The 17,224-nt window shown below is 53.4% G+C and overlaps 1 non-coding gene across 1 annotated transcript; it reads right to left on the bottom strand.

Annotated features, from left to right (window-relative positions):
* Positions 1–15,901: 15,901 nt before the first annotated feature.
* On the bottom strand, positions 15,902–15,989 carry TRNAS-GCU (transfer RNA serine (anticodon GCU)). The gene has a single exon. It is a non-coding gene; the product is annotated as a tRNA-Ser (tRNA).
* Between the last annotated feature and the right edge of the window lie 1,235 nt (positions 15,990–17,224).

Genomic DNA, 17,224 nt, shown 5'->3' with positions numbered 1-17,224 from the left:
ACTCCAGCGATCCCACAGTCCCCGCAGTCTTTGAAAAGCATTTGCATTCTTAGCTGAGCTCCCAATGCCTGAACAGTCAAACACATTTTCCCAAGTGTTTCAAGGGCCCCTGGAGCTAGGTTTAGGGGCCCCAGAGATAGGGCCCCTTGAGCTAGGGTTGGGGGACCCATGCATAGGGCCCCTTGACCTAGGATAAAAAGCCCCATGGGTAGGGCCTCTGAAGCTAGGGTTAGGGGACCCAGGGGTACAGGGCCTGCAGATAGGGTTAAGGGTCCCACGAGAAGGGTCCTTGGAGCTAGGGTTAGGGGCCCCACGGGAAGGGCCGTTGGAGCTAGGGTTAGGGTTCCCACATGTAGGGACCCTGGAGCTAGGGCTAGGAGCCCCAGGGACGGGGCCACAGGAGCAAGGGTTGGGGGTCCCAGGGGTGGGGTGCCTGGAGCTAGTGTTCGGGTGTCTAGGGGTGGGGCCCCTGGAGCTAGGGTTAGCGGCCCCATGGGCAGGGCACCTTGAGCAAGGGTTTGGATCCCCAGCAATGGGGCCTCTGGAGCAAGGGTTAGGGGTCCAAGGGGTGGGACCCATGGAACTAGGGTTAGGGGTCCCACTGGTAGGGCCCCTGAAGCTAGAGTTAGGGGACCCAGGGGTAGGGCCCATGCAGCTAGGGTTTGGAGCCCCAGAGATGGGGCCCATAGAGCTAGGGATAGGGGTTCCAGGAGTGGGGCCCCTGGAACTAGGGTTAGAGGCCCCACGGGTAGGGCCCCTGAAGGTAGGGTTAGGCACCCCAGGGGTAAGGCCCCTGGAGCTAAGATTAGGGGTCCCACGGGTAGGTCCCCTGGAGCTAGGATTATGGGTCAAATGGGCACGAAGCCAGGAGCTAAGGTTAGAGCTCCCACAGGTAGGACCTCAGGAGCTAGGGTTAGGGGCCCCACGGATAGGGCCCCTGGAGCTTGGGTTAGGGATCCTAAGGGAAGAGCCTCTGGACCTAGTGTTAGGGGCACCACGAGGACGGCCCCTGGAGCTAGGGTAAGGTCCCACGGGTAGAGCCCTTGGAGCTAGGGTTAGGGGAACCACGGGTAGGGCCCCTGGAGCTAGGTGAAGAAGCCCCACGAGTAGGGCCCCTAGAGCTGGGTTAGGGAAACCAGGGATGGGGCTCCTGGAGGTAGGGTTAGGGCCTCAAGGGTTAGAGCCCCTGGAGTTTCCATTAGGGGTCCCATGGGTAGGATCCCTGGAGCTAGGGTTAGGAGCCCTAGGAGTAGATCCTCTGGAGCTGGGGATATGAGCCTCAGTGGAAGGGCCCCTGGAGCTAGGGTTAGGGGTCTCACGGGTAAGGCCTCTGGAACTAGGGTTAGGGGCCCACAGGTAGGAGCCCTGCAGTTAGGGTTAGGGGTCCCACTGGTAGGGCCCCTGGAGCGAGGGTTAGGGGCCCCACGGGTTGGGCCCCTGGAGCTAGAGTTAGGGGCCCCAGTGGTAGGGCCCCCGGAGCAAGTGTTAGAGACCTTACGGTTAGGGCCCCTGGAGCTAGGGTTAGGGGCCTCACGGGTAGGGTCTAAGGAGTTAGGGTTAGCGGCCCAATGGGTAGGACCCCGGGAGCTAGGGTTAGGATCCCAATGGGTAGGGCCCCTGGAGCTATAGTTTGGGGCCCTACGAGCAGGGTCCCTAAAGCTAGGGTTAGGGGCCCCAGGGATGGGGCACCTGGAGCGAGGTTTAGGGGCCCCATGGGTATGGTCCCTGAAGCTAAGGTTATGGGCTCCAGGAGTAGGGCCCCTGGAGCTAGGGTGAGGTTTCCCAAGGGTAAGGCCCCTGGAGTTAGAGATAGGGGCCCCATGGGTAGAGTCCCTGGAGCTACGGTTAGGGACCCTACGGGTAGGGCCCCTGGAGCTAGGTTTAGGGGCCCCACGGGTATAGTCCTTGGAGCTAGCGTTAGGGACCCAATGGTAGGGACATGGAACTAGGTTTCGGGGTCCCACGGGTAAGGACTCTGTAGCTAGGGTTAGGGGTCCCATGGCCTGGGCCCATGAAGCTACCGTTAGAGGCTGCAGGGATGAGGCCCTTGGAGTTAGGGTTAGGGGTACCAGGGGTCGGGTCCCTGGAGCTAGGGTTAGGGGCCCACGCGTATGGCATCTGGAGCTAGGGTTAGGGGCCCCACAGGTAGGGACCCTGGACTCTGGGTGAGGGGCCCCAGGGGTGGGGCTCATGGTGCTAGGTTTAGGGGTCCTAGGGTTTGGCCCCTGGAGCTAGGGTTAGCGATCTTATTGGTGGGGAGCCTGGAGCTAGGGTGAGGTGCCCTACGGTTAGGTCACCTGGATCTAAGTTTAGGGGTCCCATGGGTAGTGCCTCTGGATCTAGGGTTAGGGGCCCCATGGGTAGCGCACCTGCAGCTAGGGTTATGGGCCCCACGGGTAGGGCCCCTGGAGCTAGGTTTGGGGGTCCCACGGGTAAGGACTCTGTAGCTAGGGTTAGATCCCCATGGGTTGGGCCCCTGGAGCTAGGTAGGGCCTCTGGAAATTGGGTTAGTGGTTCCATGCGTAGAGCCCCTGTAGCTAGCGTTAGGGGGCGCATGGCTAAGGCCCTTGGAGATAGGATTTGGGGCCCCAGGGACTTGGGTTAGAGCCCCTGGAGTTTCCATTAGGGGTCCCATGGGTAGGATCCTTGGAGCTAGGGTAAGGAGCCCTAGGAGTAGATCCTCTGGAGCTGGGGATATGAGCCTCAGTGGTAGGGCCCCTGGAGCTAGGGTTAGGGGTCTCACGGGTAAGACCTCTGGAACTAGGGTTAGGGGCTCACAGGTAGGGGCCCTGAAGTTAGGGTTAGGGGTCCCACTGGTAGGGCCCCTGGAGCGAGGGTTAGGGGCCCCACGGGTTGGGCCCCTGGAGCTAGAGTTAGGGGCCCCAGGGAAGGAGTCCCTGGAGCTAGGGTTAGGGGCCCCAGTGGTAGGACCCCCGGAGCAATTGTTAGAGACCTTACGGTTAGGGCCCCTGGAGCTAGGGTTAGGGGCCTCACAGGTAGGGTCTAAGGAGTTAGGGTTAGCAGCCCAATGGGTAGGGCCCCGGTAGCTAGGGTTAGGGGCCCCAGGGGTAGAGCCCTATAGCTGGGTTGAGAGGTTTATTTAAAATAGACATACATCTTTTAAGATCTGCTTCAGAAATGCTAATGTTGATATAAGCAAAAGTCTTCATAGTGTTCCCCTGGTCATCTTTCCTGATAACAATTTCCGCATCTGTAACATTTCCAAACTTGCTGAATCTTTCCTGCAGTTCAACCTCAGATACTGTATGGCCAAGTCCTCCAACATATAAACGTTTTAAAACTTGTTTTTTCTCCATAATAAAAAGTCAGACTGTTTCATTTAGGATGTATGTTTTATCCTTCGCACATGTCCAGCCAGGAAAGGGTAGGGCCTCTGGAGCTAGGGTTAGGATCCCAATGGGTAGGGCCCCTGGAGCTATAGTTTGGGGCCCTACGAGCAGGGTCCCTAAAGCTAGGGTTAGGGGCCCCAGGGATGGGGCACCTGGAGCTAAGTTTAGGGGCACCATGGGTATGACCCCTGCAGCTAGGGTTAGGGCCCTAAGCGGTAGGACCCCTGGAGTTTGGGTTAGGGGTCCCACGTGAAGGGCCTCTGGAGATAGCGTTAGTGGCCTGACTGGTAGGGCCCCTGCAGCTAAGGATAGGGGCCCCAGGTTGAAGGGCCCCTGCACTTAGGGATAGGGGCCCTACGGGTAAGGCCCCTGGAGTTAGGGTTAGGGGCCGCACAGTTAGGGCCTCTGGAGCTATGGTTAGGGGCTTCACGTGTAAGGCCCCTGGAGCTAGGTTTACGGGCCCCATGGGTAGGGCCCCTGGAGCTAGGGTTAGTGGCCCCAGGTATGGGGCACTTGGAGTTACTGTTAGGGGCTCCACGAATGGGACCCCTGGATTTAGGATTAGGGACCCCATGGGTATGGCCCCTGGAGCTAGCGTTAGGGGCCCCAGGGGTAGTGCACCTGGAGCTAGGGTTAGGGGTCCCACAGGTAGGGACTCTGGAGCTAGTGTTAGGGGCCCCACGTGTAGGGCCTCTGGAGCTATGGTTTGGGACCCCTTGGGCAGTGTCCTTATAGCTAGGGTTAGGTGCCCCAGGGATGTGGCCCATGGAGCAAAGGTTAGGGGTCCCAGGGGTGGGGCCCCTGGAGCTAGGGTTAGAGATCTCACGCTTAAGGCCTCTGGAGCTAGGATTAGGGGCCCACTCGTAGGGCCCCTGAAACAAGGGCTATGGGCCCCACGGGTTGGGCACCTGGAGCTATTGTTCGGGGCCCCAGGGATGGAGCCTCTGGAGCTCGGGTTAGGGGCCCATGGGTATGGCAACTGGAGCTAGAGTAAGGGGCACAGGGGTAGGGCCCCAGGAGCCAGGGTTAGGGGCCCCACGGGTAGGGACCCTGGTGGAGTAGGGACTATCTGTGTGGGAGATGGGAGAGCAGGGAGTGACGTAAGGTGAGGGACAGGACCTAAGCCTGTAACTCGAGCTAGGCAGCGGGGAGGGGTCAGCACCTTTGCCTGGGAAGCTGGACACAGGAAGGGGCCGGCTGGAGGGAGTTAGTTCAGTTTTGGTTTGGAGCTGGGTTATTGGAATTCAGGGATTCCCAAACTGGGAACTAAGCTTTCTGAACCCCCAGAAGGACTCGATCGAGAGGTCCTGGTTGTGCCCAAAAGCTCTCCTGTATCCTTCGTTCCTGTTGGCCAAAAAAACCTTTTGTTTTACTGGCCGGCTGAGTCACTGTGTGTCCCAGGAAGAGGGGTGCAGGACCGGATTCCCCCACACTCCGTGACATAAATATCTGTGCCCCCCACTAACCCCCTAAGCCCCTCTGGGACCCCTGCAGCCTGGACGTAGGTATCTGTGCCCCCCACGAACCCCCTAAGCCTCCCAGGGACCCCTTCAGCCTGCATGTAGGTGGAACCCTTCTGCCAGGCTGAATTGATAGCAGCAAGGACTGGGTTCAATACATAGGGGTCCCTTCCCTACTACGTAATGCAAACCAGCTCGAGCCCCCACCCAGTGACATGGGAAAATTTTACATACGCACCCCTAGGTGCCTCAAAGAGGCGATACTTCCCCTCTCGCAAGCACAGAGTCTGGGTGTAGCAGAAAATGTTTAATAACGTGAGATAAACAACATAGCATTAAATTGGGAAAACACCTCAATTAGGCCGTGTCCTTTTCCCTGGGCTCTTGAGTCTAGCAATCCCCAAATCACCCCAAGACTCCAAAGTCCAATACCTCAAATGTTTCAAGAGTCCAGCAACCCCAAAATCACCCACAGTTGCGCAACCCCAGAGTTCAAGAGTCTATCTGCAGGGTTTTTCCCCCTGCCAGCCTGGGTAGAAAGGAGCACTTTACGTGGTCCACTGCTGACTGCCCTGCCTCTCTGTGGGATTCTGCTTTCGCCTTCCCCATGAACTGCTCAGCTCGGTCCACCAGCTACTCTGTTCTGCCAGCCGACCGGTGATCTGCCCTAGCTGTCCTAAAAAACTACTCAGCTCACCTCACTCCGTGGGCTATTCCAACCATCCCACAAACTGCTTTTCTCTGTCAGCTGCTCTGCTCCACAACATAACTTCAGACTCTCTTACTGGCTAACAAAGCTCTTTAGTGATTTCAGCTCAGGAACCTAGAACTTCAATTGTTAAAAGAATCAAATTTCAGCTTTACTCTTCAACTGCTAAAAGAAAAAAAAGGGCAATTCATGTTTTTGGTTCACCCAAGGAGCTCACTCCCTTGTCTAGCGAGTGCCACTCAAGTGATGGTGAGAATCCCTGTCTCAAAGCAGTTTCACAGTTCCTCATCCACACAATCAGGGTGACAACACTCCACATCTCATGCCCCAACAACAAATAAACCGGGGATACCACAGCTGCCAAAGCAGCCATCCCAGGGTGTCCTTGCCATGTCAGGAGGGGTGGGTGTGCCTATGCAAACACGATCAGTCCCTGAAATTCTTTTCTACACTCTCCATAATTCACCACCAGATGTCAAGGTAGAGTTCATCCTGCTTCTGCTTACATAGGTATCTGTGCTCCCCACAACCCCCTAATCCCACCGGGACCCATCTAGCCTGGATAAAGGTATCTGTGCTCCCCACAAACCTCTAAGCCCCCCAGGGAACCCGCAAGCCCAGATGTAGGCATCTGTACGCCCCACAAACCCCCTAATACCCACAGGACCCCTCCAGCCTGTAGGTAGGTATCTGTGACCCCCAGAGCCACACAAAGACCCTCAGGACCCCTACAGCATGGATGTTTGTATCTGTGACCCCCACAAAGCGCCTAAGCTACCCAGGGACCCCTACAATCGGGATGTAGGTATCTGTTCCCCCCAAAACACCTAATCCTCCCCGAGACCCCTCCAGCCTAGACATAGGTATCTCAGACCCCACAACCCTCCTAAGACCCCCGAAACCCCTCCAGCCTAGACGCAGGTATCTGTGCCCCTCACAAACCCCCTAGGCCACGATGGGACCCCTCCAGCCTCGACATAGTTATCTGAGCTCCTCCCACCCCCCCTAAGGCCCCCAGGACCCCTCTTGCCTGGATGAAGGTATCTGTGCCCCCCACAAACCCCTAAGCCCCACCAACATCCCTATAGCCTGGAAGTAGGTATCTGTGCACCCTCACAAACCCACTGATCCTCCCAGCGACCCTAAAGCATGGACATAGGTATCTGTACCCCAAAATGCCCCAAAGCAACCCTGGAACCCCTACAGCCTCGAAATAGGTATCTGTGCCCCCCCACAACTCTCAAATACCCCCACAACCCCTCCAGCCTGGAAGTAGATATTTGTGACCTCCAGGAACCCCCTAAGCCCTCACCAGGGCTTCTCCAGCCTGGACATAGGTATCTCTGCCTCCCACAAGCCCCCTAAGACCCATAGGTCCCCCACCAGCCTGGTTGTAGCTATGTGTATGCCACACAAACCCCTAAGCTCCCCAGGGCCCCCTCCAACCAGGACATAGGTATCTGCACAACCACAACTCTTTAAGTCCCCCAGGGATCCCTCCAGACCATACATAGGTTTCTGTGCCCCTCACCAACTCCCTAAACCCCCAGGGACCACTACAGCTTGGACGTATGTGTCTGTGCTCACCACAACCCCCTAAGCCATCCAGGGACCTCTCCAGCCCGGATGTAGATATTTGTGTCCCCTATGAAGTCCCTAATCCCCACCGGAATCCCTCCAGCCTAGACGTAGCTATCTGTGCCCCTCACTACCCCTAAGCCCCAGCAGGGATCTCTACAGGGTCTACGTAGGTGTGATGATCTGTGCATTACCCTGCGTGGCCACAGGGTGTCACTGTTGCTCCATGCAGGAAATGCTCTGTGCATTACCCTGCGTGGCCACAGGGTGTCACTGTTGCTCCATGTGGGAAATGTTCTGGGCATTAACCTGCATGGCCACACGGTGTCACTGTTGCTCCATGAGGGAAATGCTCTGGGCATTACTGTGATGGAGTAGGGACTGTCTGTGTGGGGGATGGGAGAGCAGGGGGTGACTTTAGGACCGGACACGTGCTCAGCCTGTAACGTGAGCTAGGCAGGGGGGAGGGGGTCAGCACCTTTGCCAGGGAAGCTGGACACAGGAAGGGGCCGGCTGGAGGGAGTTAGTTCAGTTTCGGTTTTGGTCTAGGTGGTTGAAATTCAGGGAATCCGAAACTGGGAGTTAAGTTTCCTGAACCTCCAGAAGGACTCGATTGAGGGGTCCTGCTTGTGCCTCCAAACTCTGCTGTATCCTTCACTCCTGCTGTCCAATAAACCTTCTGTTTTACTGGCTGGCTGAGAGTCACCTTGTGTCCCAGGAAGAGAGGTGCAGGACCGGACTCCCCCACACTCCGTGACAGACCCTCAGCCCTTCCGGGACCCCTGTAGCCTGGACGTAGGTATCTGTGCCCCCCCAACAAACACCTAAGACCCCTGTAGACCCCTCCATCCTGAGCTTAGGTATCTGTGCCCCCTCACAAGCCCCCTAAGCCCCCCAGGGACCTATACAGCCAGAACATTGTTATCTGTGCCCCATATAGACTCCATAAGCCCCCCAGGACACTCCAATGTGCACGTAGGTATATGTGCCCCTCAGAAACCCCCTAACCGCCCAGGAAACCCTACAGCCTGGATGTAGGTATTTGTACCCCCACAACCCCCCTATCCCCCCGCCGGGACATCTACAATCTGGATGTAGATATCTGTGCCCCTCACAAAACCTCTAATCGCCTCTGGGACCGATACAGCCTGGACATACGTATCTGTGCCCACTCGAACCCCTAAGACCCCCTGGTACCCCTACAGCCGGGACACAGGTATCCTGGGCCCCCAAAAATCCCCTAAGACTCCCAGGATGCCTCCAGCCTGGACGTAGGTATCTATGCCCCCCATGAACCCCCTAAACCCCACTGGGACCCCTAGATCCTGGAGATTGGTATCTGTGTCCCCCCAAAAACTCTCTAAGCCCCCCAGGGACCCCTACGGCCTGGACGTAGTTATCTGTGCACCTCAAGGCCCCTAAGATCCCTCGGACCCCTACAGCCTGGATGTAGGTGTGACGGTGCTCCCTGTGGGAGCCAGCTGAGGTCACTTAATCAGGGTGAACTGCAAACAAAACAGGGCAGACAAATCCCAAATGCTGGTGGTGATTTCAATACTTAGATTTACCAAGCCAGCACAAAGCAGCTTCTGTAGTACCTCACTGGTTACTTAGAAGTTTAAGCCACGCAGTTCCCTTAAAGTACCCAGCCTCAGGCCTCCGTCCAGACACACCTGTCAGATATGATGATGATTCCTGAAAATCTTACTTCATCATATAAAAGAAAAGATTCTTCCAATCCCAAAGGATCAGCCACATACTCAGGATCTATTACAACTTAGATCTTACCTAAAATACATGCTATAGCCAATTCTTATTAAGTAAGCTAAAATGTATTAGAAAAGAAAAGAGAGAGAATGTTGGTTAAAAGATTAATAGACATATAGACTTGAATTCAATTCTTGAGGTTCAGATACATAGTAGAGGTGAGCTTGTAGTAGCCAAAAGTCCTTTTTGAAATAGTCCATAGGTTATAGTCCAATTTCCATATTCGGGGTGGCTCCAGTCAGTGACTGGGGATCACAATCCTTGTGGCTTAAGGTTTCCCCGTCTTGAAACCCAAAGCAGATATGAGATGAAGAAGGATCGTGTCCCAGGCTTCTTATACATTTCCAGCAGCCTTTCCGCCTGAGAAAACAATAGGCTTAGCTCTCCTTCCAAACATCCTGGCAATTAGTACAGGGTAATTTATTCATTAAACAGTTCAAATAGAGGTTACCACAACCTTCAAAGAGACACATAGACAATAATACTATTTCACTCAAGTACCATCATAAATGTTAATATTCCTTTTTTGCTCTTTGAATTAAAATTATAGCAACAGACAAGACTTGTTTGCTTACATCACAAGACCTGAGCAAAAATCTCCTCTTCTACTTCTAACAATGCAGACTTGCATTTCAAAGCTCTGTTCATTTACATATCTTGCTAAGCAGTTCTTAAGGTTCACCCATGGGTCAGGTCAGTCGGTGAGGTGAGTTAATTAACTCTTTCTGGCCCTGTCACCTTTCAATGAGATATTAGATTATACTTATAATGTCACAGTGGTGGTGAGTCGACTGCTGCAGCTCCCCGTAGACTCTGCCTGCATCTCTCACCAAGCTGGAGTACAGCAGTCAAGGGGAGAGCACTCGATGTGTTGCATCTACACTAGACGCGATATATCGACCCCGCTGGATCGATCGCTGCCCACCGATTCGGCAGGTGGTATAGACATATCCCGAGTATCTGGTGATCAGAGCTGGACCCCGGAGGGGGACACATTGAAGGAACTCAGGGGTTAAGGTGCCTCTATTGTCAACTGTCAGGGCTGCTGTGGCTCAGAGGAGGGTGCTTGACTACCTGGCAGGCTTAGGTGCCGCAAACCTGGGAGGCAGGAGAAGTGAAGCGGTCACGGTGTGCTTGGGGTGCTCGTGCTCCGAGCAGGGGTGAGCTGGGGCGAGGGGGGGGTGCTGCAGGGCAGAGCGGGGGAGTTGCCACAAGAGGGGCGCCTCAGGGTGGAGGTGGGAGCTGCCACGGGTGGGGCGCCTTAGGGCGGGGGCGCGGGGGAGGAGGGCGCAAGGTGGAAGTTTCGCCTACGGCATGAAACATCCTTGCACGGGCCCTGCCCCATGCCCTGCCTGCAGCCAGCCCTGCACCCCCTGCCCTGCCCTGCCCGCAGCCATCCTCTGTCTCCATCCAGCCCTGCACCTTCTGCCCTGCCCGCACCAGCCGCATCCTCCCTGCCCTGCCTGCAGCCAGCCCCACAGCCAGCCCCTGACACACCCCCTGCCCTGTCTCCAGCCAACTCCTGCCGCTCCCCCTTGTGGCCCTGCCCAAAGCCAGCCAGCCCCCACACACCCCCAGCCTGCACCAGCCCTGCACCCCCTGTCTGCAGCCAGCCCCGCACCCCCTACCCTGTCTCCAGCCAACCCCTGATGCACCCCCCAGCCTGAAGCCAGCCAGCCCCGCATCCCTTGCCCTGCCTGCAGCCAGACCCTACCTCCAGCCAACTCCATGTCCACTGGTGCCCTGCAGTTCCCAGGGCAGTAACCATGCACATCTGCTTCAATGAAGGGGGCAGGCAGCTGGGACCCACACATGTGCACACTCTTGGGTGACCAGACAGCAAATGTGAAAAATCGGGACTGGGGTGGGGGTAATAGAATCCTAGATAAGAAAAAGACCCCAAAATTTGGACTGTCCCTATAAAATCGGGACATCAGGACACCTTAGCACACCCCCAGGACTCCTGAGTTCCATTGCTGGGTTTCCTATTGGTTCCACTGCTGGTTGTTTTCCTTTTCCTGGGGGGACTTTCGGCAAGTTGCTCCACACTCTAGGGCTCTGTCCCCAGCAGTCAAATGGGGATTTCATACTTTCCCGCTATTGGAAAGTGCTGGGAGAATCCCCCAGCAAAAGCTGCTCTGACAGTGCTAAGCAGCATCTGACCATTCAAGGTCAGAGCTCGGTACCTGGGAGGAGTGTTTGGCTCTGGGGTTTCACTTCAGCCCAGTCTAGAGAGAGGGGCCCAACCATGGAGTTTGGCTCAAGAAGACCAAGTGTCCAATTTGTTAAGGGCGTTTTGAATTCCAACCCTGTGCTCCTAAGTGCTTGGTGTCAGTTGCAAATTTTAGAAGCATGCTCTCCACTGCATTTTCCAAATCATTCATGAAAATATTGAATAGTATCGGACCGCGGACTGATCCCTGCCGGACCCACTAGGTACACCCTCTCCGTTGGACAGCCAAACATGGAGAAGGGCTCCTGGAGTCTGGGCTTTCAACCAGCTCTGCACCAACATTACACTGATTACAGCTGGACTGCATTTCCCTCGTTTGCTTGTGAGAATGTGCTACGGGATTGTGTGAAAAGCCTTAGCAACCCCAAGCTAGATCCCATCTACTGTTTACCCACCTCCACCAGGCCCAAAACCCTGCCAAAGAAGGAAAGAGGATTGGTTTGGAATGATTTGTTCTTGACAAATCCATGCTCACTAGTCCTAAGAACCAAACTATTCTGTAGGTGCTGCTGACAAACTGAGTGCTTAAGAATGTATTGCAGGATCTCTCCAGCTATGGCAGTGAGGCTAGCTAGTCTGTAAGTCTCAGGGGTCTCTTTGTTCCCCTTTTAGAGAAAGGTCCTGTCTTGTTCATGGATGGGAAGATGTTCTTTTTCAGGGATCTCAGACGAGAACTGGGGCACAGCACCTGGTTTGTCAAGGCCACAAAAAAGGAGGCAGGAACCTCTTCTCTCCTGCTGGCAAAGAACCCCAGGTACCTGAAAGACAGGGACTCACATCCCTGAATGGGCTTTTAAAAAGGCACTGGTTAAAGATTGGCCCCGACCATTTCTTGTTTCCATAGACTAGACATTTTAGCAAACTTTAGAATTCCTTGGTGCTAAACACTGTGAAACTCCCCTTTCTCCTTCACAGAGGGCTTTAACGCCCCTTATCTCACTCAGGCTCACAACTGCCCGGAGTTTGAGAACTGTCCCTGTTCCCATTGGACTGATGGGAGGAGCCTGAGGTGCAGAGAAGGGAAGTGACCTACCCAAGCGCCTACACAGTAAGGTGGTGGCAGAGCCAGAAAGAGAAGCCACCAGTCCTGACTCCTGTTCTAACAGACAATAACCCCCCCAGAGGCAGGGATAGAGCTCAGGAATCGAGATGGTGGGGAAATTTCATTGAATCCATTTCTGTCAGAAAATCCCATTCAGGCTAATCCGGTTTGTTTCTCAAAATCATAACAAGTGGGATGAAAGTTCTTTGCAAAAATATTGTATTGCAAAACAAAAGCATCTCCTGTTTGTCAGAGTGTGTTAAATTGTCTCCTCGCACACAAAGAGGAGACACTTAGATCTCAAACATTAGATAAGATGCTTCAGTCTGAGCTAAGTCATTGCTGCTCTTAACAATTTCAAAATAAAAAAATGCAAATAAAATAGACTATTTCAGCTATTCTATTACGTGTTAATCTGCTCTGAGTAAACGTGATAGGACACCTCATATTATGCCCTACTCCTAGTGACACTCTCCAATGGATCCCCATCCTCCACCCACCGTCAGGTAGGTAAGAGCGGATCATTATTATTTCTACTTGAAAGAGGGAGAAGCTAAGGCTGAGAAAGGAGAATTGACTTGTTTTAGGTCACACAGCCAGTCAGAGGCAGAGTTGGGAATAGGACCCAAGAGCCCTGATTTTCAAACTACCCATTGGATCTTGAATTTCAGACACTGAATGACCTGAATAAAGTGCTCTCAGATGAGCTCCAGACCAACAACAGTGACAGTAACTATTCAGCAAGTATTTGAGGAGAACTGCAATGTTAGAGAGAATCATGAACTGCTCAGAGACAACTAATGCAGAGAAGCGGCAAAATTCATCAAACATAGAACTGGTTTTGACTTATAAAGAGAAAAACAAGGACCTGAGTCTCCTCCCTGTCAATAACCCCCGGCTCAGCCAATCAGGGTAGAGACTGAGGATGGGAGGCTGAGGGATCTCACCAGAGAGCCCAAAGGATGGCCCAGGTCACCAGTGGGGATCACTTCCCGAGCAATAGTTCAGCCTCACATTTTTGGGTAGACCTCCCACAGTGAGAACTGCAGAGCACTGCCCTGCAAAAAACTAAAAAAACCACACACACACTCTCTCTCTCCCCCTCCCTCCTGGTGTTGGGAGGGGAACAGGTAAAAGGACAAAGGAAGCAAGAGAAGAGAAAGGAGGGAGGGAGCGATGGAGGAAGAGGTGAAACAAAAAGGACAAACCCTAATGTCCCCAGTGATTCTAAGGGACAAAATCCCAGGTGCAGAATAAAATTCTGCCTCCTTAAGCTCGTGTTTTCCATGCCTCGAATTCACCTGTCACCAGATGGATCAGACTGAACAGCTTTCAAACCTCCAGGAGGCTCTTACCTTCTAAACAGGGACGGCTGTTTTCTAGTAAAATCACTAAAAGGGAAGGAGAAACCTCGAAAGAGGTTCCTCCTGGTGCTCACGTCCGTGAACCCGAATACTCTCTCAGTCCTCAAAGAGAGACCTGGAGAAGGAGACTTGCTGAAGCAAAGCCACAGGGGTCTCTGAGGTTTCCCTGGCCCCTCACCCCTGTCCTGCCTTGCTGATGTCAGCATCTCTCTGTGAGGTCACCACCTCCCCACCACCTTGGACCAATAAGTCTTAGGTCCTGCAAAAGGCCTTTGTGATGTCACTGCCACATCCCTCCTTTGCTGTGCCAATGTCCTGCCCCTGGCCTGGACCTTTGGAGGTTTGAGCTACTCCCTGTGGATCACCCCACTCAAGGAGCGTTCATTCTAGTCAGCAAGCCGGCTAGACAGGAAAACATCAGACGCTGCTCCCAATGCTACACTCAGTTTTTCAGAAATTAGTCGACTTTCTGGCCAGAAGAGACCATTAGATCATCTAATCTGACCCCCTGCATGTCACAGGCCTCCTGTATGACACAAGAGCTACTTTGGGGGCAAACACATTCAAGAAAGGCATCTAGTCTTCATTAAATGACATCAGGAGATGAAGAATCCACCCCTTTCCTTGGTAGCTTGTTCCTGTGGTGAATCATCCTCGCTGTTGACTATTTGTGCCTTAGTTGTAATAGGAATTTGTCTCTTTTCACCTTCCAATCATTGGGTCTTGTTATGCCTTTCTCTGCTAGATTCAAGAGCCCTTTAATAACCAATCTTTTCTCTCCATTAAGGCACTTCAACACTTCAGCGAAGTCACCTTTCAATCTTCTTTTCATAAGCTAAACAGGTTGAGCTCTTTCAATAGCTCACTAGAAGGTATTTTTCTCCAGCCCTCAGAACATTTGGTAGCTCTTTGCTGCCCTAGCTCCAATTTCACAACATCTTTTTCAAATGAGGACACCAAAACTGAAAGCTATTCCAATATCAGTCTCACTGATGCCATGTCACCTCCTGTGACGTTATTGACATAATCTGTAACTGTATAGATCACCGTTGCGACCACTGTTCTATATTTGCAGTCAATATTGTAGAAAGGTTGTTTTGTAAGGGGTCTATGGAGAGGTTCTGATTGGCTGATTATAATGATGCTATCTCTAGATGTGTATCATTTTTGTAGTTGATGTTATGAATATTGGCTCTATGCTGCCCATATTTCAAACTTGTGCCATAATGGGGGACAAAACAGCTACCTTGTTAGAAGTGGCTTTGCCAATAGATGGAACCTGGGATTTAAACTCCCAATGATCGCACTGTGTTTGGGATCCATTTGAATTCCTCTCCCAGGTCTTTGACACTTTCATCTCCACTCATAGCGACTCTGATAGAGGATTAAAGAAGTCAAAGCATCATCTCCAAGCACAGACAACGGAGAATGCTTCATCACATGACACTTTGAGAAGTGGATGGATAGAACGTGATGAAGATAAACTCTGCCTGGCTCAGACAAAAGATAACAGTTGTGCAGTGATGAGGAAGGAGGGAATCTCTGAGTCACCCGTCCACGGTCGTGTCTTCACAGTGCTCCCAAGCTGGAGAGTGAAGAACCCCCTCGGTCCCACCGTGAGACTGAGGAACAGGAGGCCTGTCACCCCCATTCCTGCCGTCCTGCATTCCTGGTGTCCAGCATCCCAGAGGGCCTCCGTGCCAGCAACGAAACCCAACCGTCGTCTGGACTCCCCAGTGCTCCTCCTCAACGGTTCTAAATCAGCGGGAGAGTGGAAGGTCCTGGGCGTCGCGCCGGCACCTGGGATCCACTGCACCTGAACAGTGGGGAAAGGTTTCTGTGTTGGGGCATTGTTTAGTGTTTTCTAGTTTCCAAGGGAGGGTTTATGGGCCTGAGCGTTAAGCTCCCAAACCCAGTCACTGTTTCATTGTATTCATTAAGTTTGCATTTTCCCCTGTTCCCCCAGCTTTCTGTACCTTTACCCTGACTACACTTACCTTTGTTTGTGCCAAACCACCTTGTCTCCTCTTTATTTTATTTACACCTCAGAAGGAGGGAGGCAAAATCCACTGGTGATAGAGACAGGAGGGAGTCGAGTTTGTATCTCCTGAGAAAAGGGGCTTTTTCCTTTCCTATTTCTCCCCTACCATTTCTAACATTTTCCTTTGAAGCGTTGCCTTATTCAGCTTGAGGAAACATTAGCTTTTAAGATAAAAACTACGAAATACAGAACTAGAGACATTTTTTAGAAATCTGGGATTTAGACATTTTATTTAAAGCCGGGGGGGGGGTGTTGGAGTTTCTGAGAAGGTTTTTGTTTGCAAGAAGCAACATTGTTGTGTCTGTTATTGTACCAAGTGGGGAGATGGTTGTCTATAAAGGAAGAGTCAAGACTAAATGCATCCAGTGAGGATGAGATTTGAACCCATGCATGCAGAGCACAATGGATTAGCAGTCCATCACCTTAACCACTGGGCCACCTCATCTGAGCTGTAACAAAAGGGACAGGAGGAGAAATCTAAGGCCGACAGAGATAGGGACACGAAGGAGTTTTTAAATACTAAGCGTAAGCAGGGTCTGAATGAGCTCCCCCCTCACATCTAGTGAGGAGCTGGGGAAAGACTTCAGGAACAGACCGTGTTTGCATAGACACACCTACTCTGCCTAGCTATGCAGCATGATGGGGCCGCTTCCCCAAAATGACCAGTTTGGGATGGTCTTGGGTTACAAATCACTTTAGGATTGAGTGGAATAAAATGTTATTCTCCTTCCTGTATGAGTGAAGGGCAGCAGAACAGACCTAGTCCATCCTGATGGAGGGGTAGATGGGTGAGGAATAGCTTTTATTGGACTGCAGAGAAGGATTGAGGACATCACGCTAAAACAGTGGTCCCCAAATATTTCACATTGTGCCCTCTTAGCCATGGCTGTGGCCCCTCGGAAGCCACGGTCGAGAAGCAGGGCTGGGAGTGGGGCTGTTGCTTGCTGGGGAGAGGGATGCGGACAGGGGCAAGGGGGTCATCGCTGGGCTGGGAGCCAGAGGCCCAGACTGAGGGTGGGGTTGGGGAAGAGCTGGGACAGAGTGGGGCTGAGTGGTGCTTCCTCCCTGCCCTCCATGGGGGCTGACTCAGGCCCTGAGGTGCCCCCATGAATGTTCCTTTGTGTCTCCCTAGGAGTCATACCCCACATTATGGGGACCACTGAACCCTACTCGCTAAGCAGGGGCTAGTGATGCCAAAGCCCAGGGAAAGGGAGAACAAGTGTGGGGGCCCCAGCACCAGAACCATGCACCCCCTTCTGTCTGTGGCTCTGCCCCCTTCCACCCATAGCCCCATCCACTATCACCTCTGTTCCACCCCTTCCCCCACCAGCCCCACCCTGTCACTCCTTTACCCCTGCCCCGCTGCGGCCCTGAGACCAGAGAAGCTCCGTACCCCTGCTGCAGCCCCTGGGCCGTAGCAGGGAGTGGGAGCTCCTCCAGCCCTGGGGCTGACATAGGGGAGACTTTTGCAGGGTGGCCTAATTTGGCCGGGGTCCCAGTCATGGGCCCCACTGTCCCCTTGGTGATGCAAGGTTTGGGGAGACTGAGCCCCCCCGACCTCCATTACGTGCCGCCTAGGCTACCGCTGCTCAGTGTGGGGCCAGTCTCCCTGTGTTTTCTGCTGCTTGTGCTGGGGAGCCTGGCCGGCACTAGGGGTGGGGCCCCCAGCAGCCACCCAAG

Source organism: Gopherus flavomarginatus, chromosome 6 (genome assembly GCF_025201925.1).
Source record: "Gopherus flavomarginatus isolate rGopFla2 chromosome 6, rGopFla2.mat.asm, whole genome shotgun sequence".
Taxonomy (NCBI): Eukaryota; Metazoa; Chordata; order Testudines; family Testudinidae; genus Gopherus; species Gopherus flavomarginatus.
Note: the sequence above shows the minus strand (reverse complement) of the source record. Positions and strands in the feature narration are given on the sequence as shown.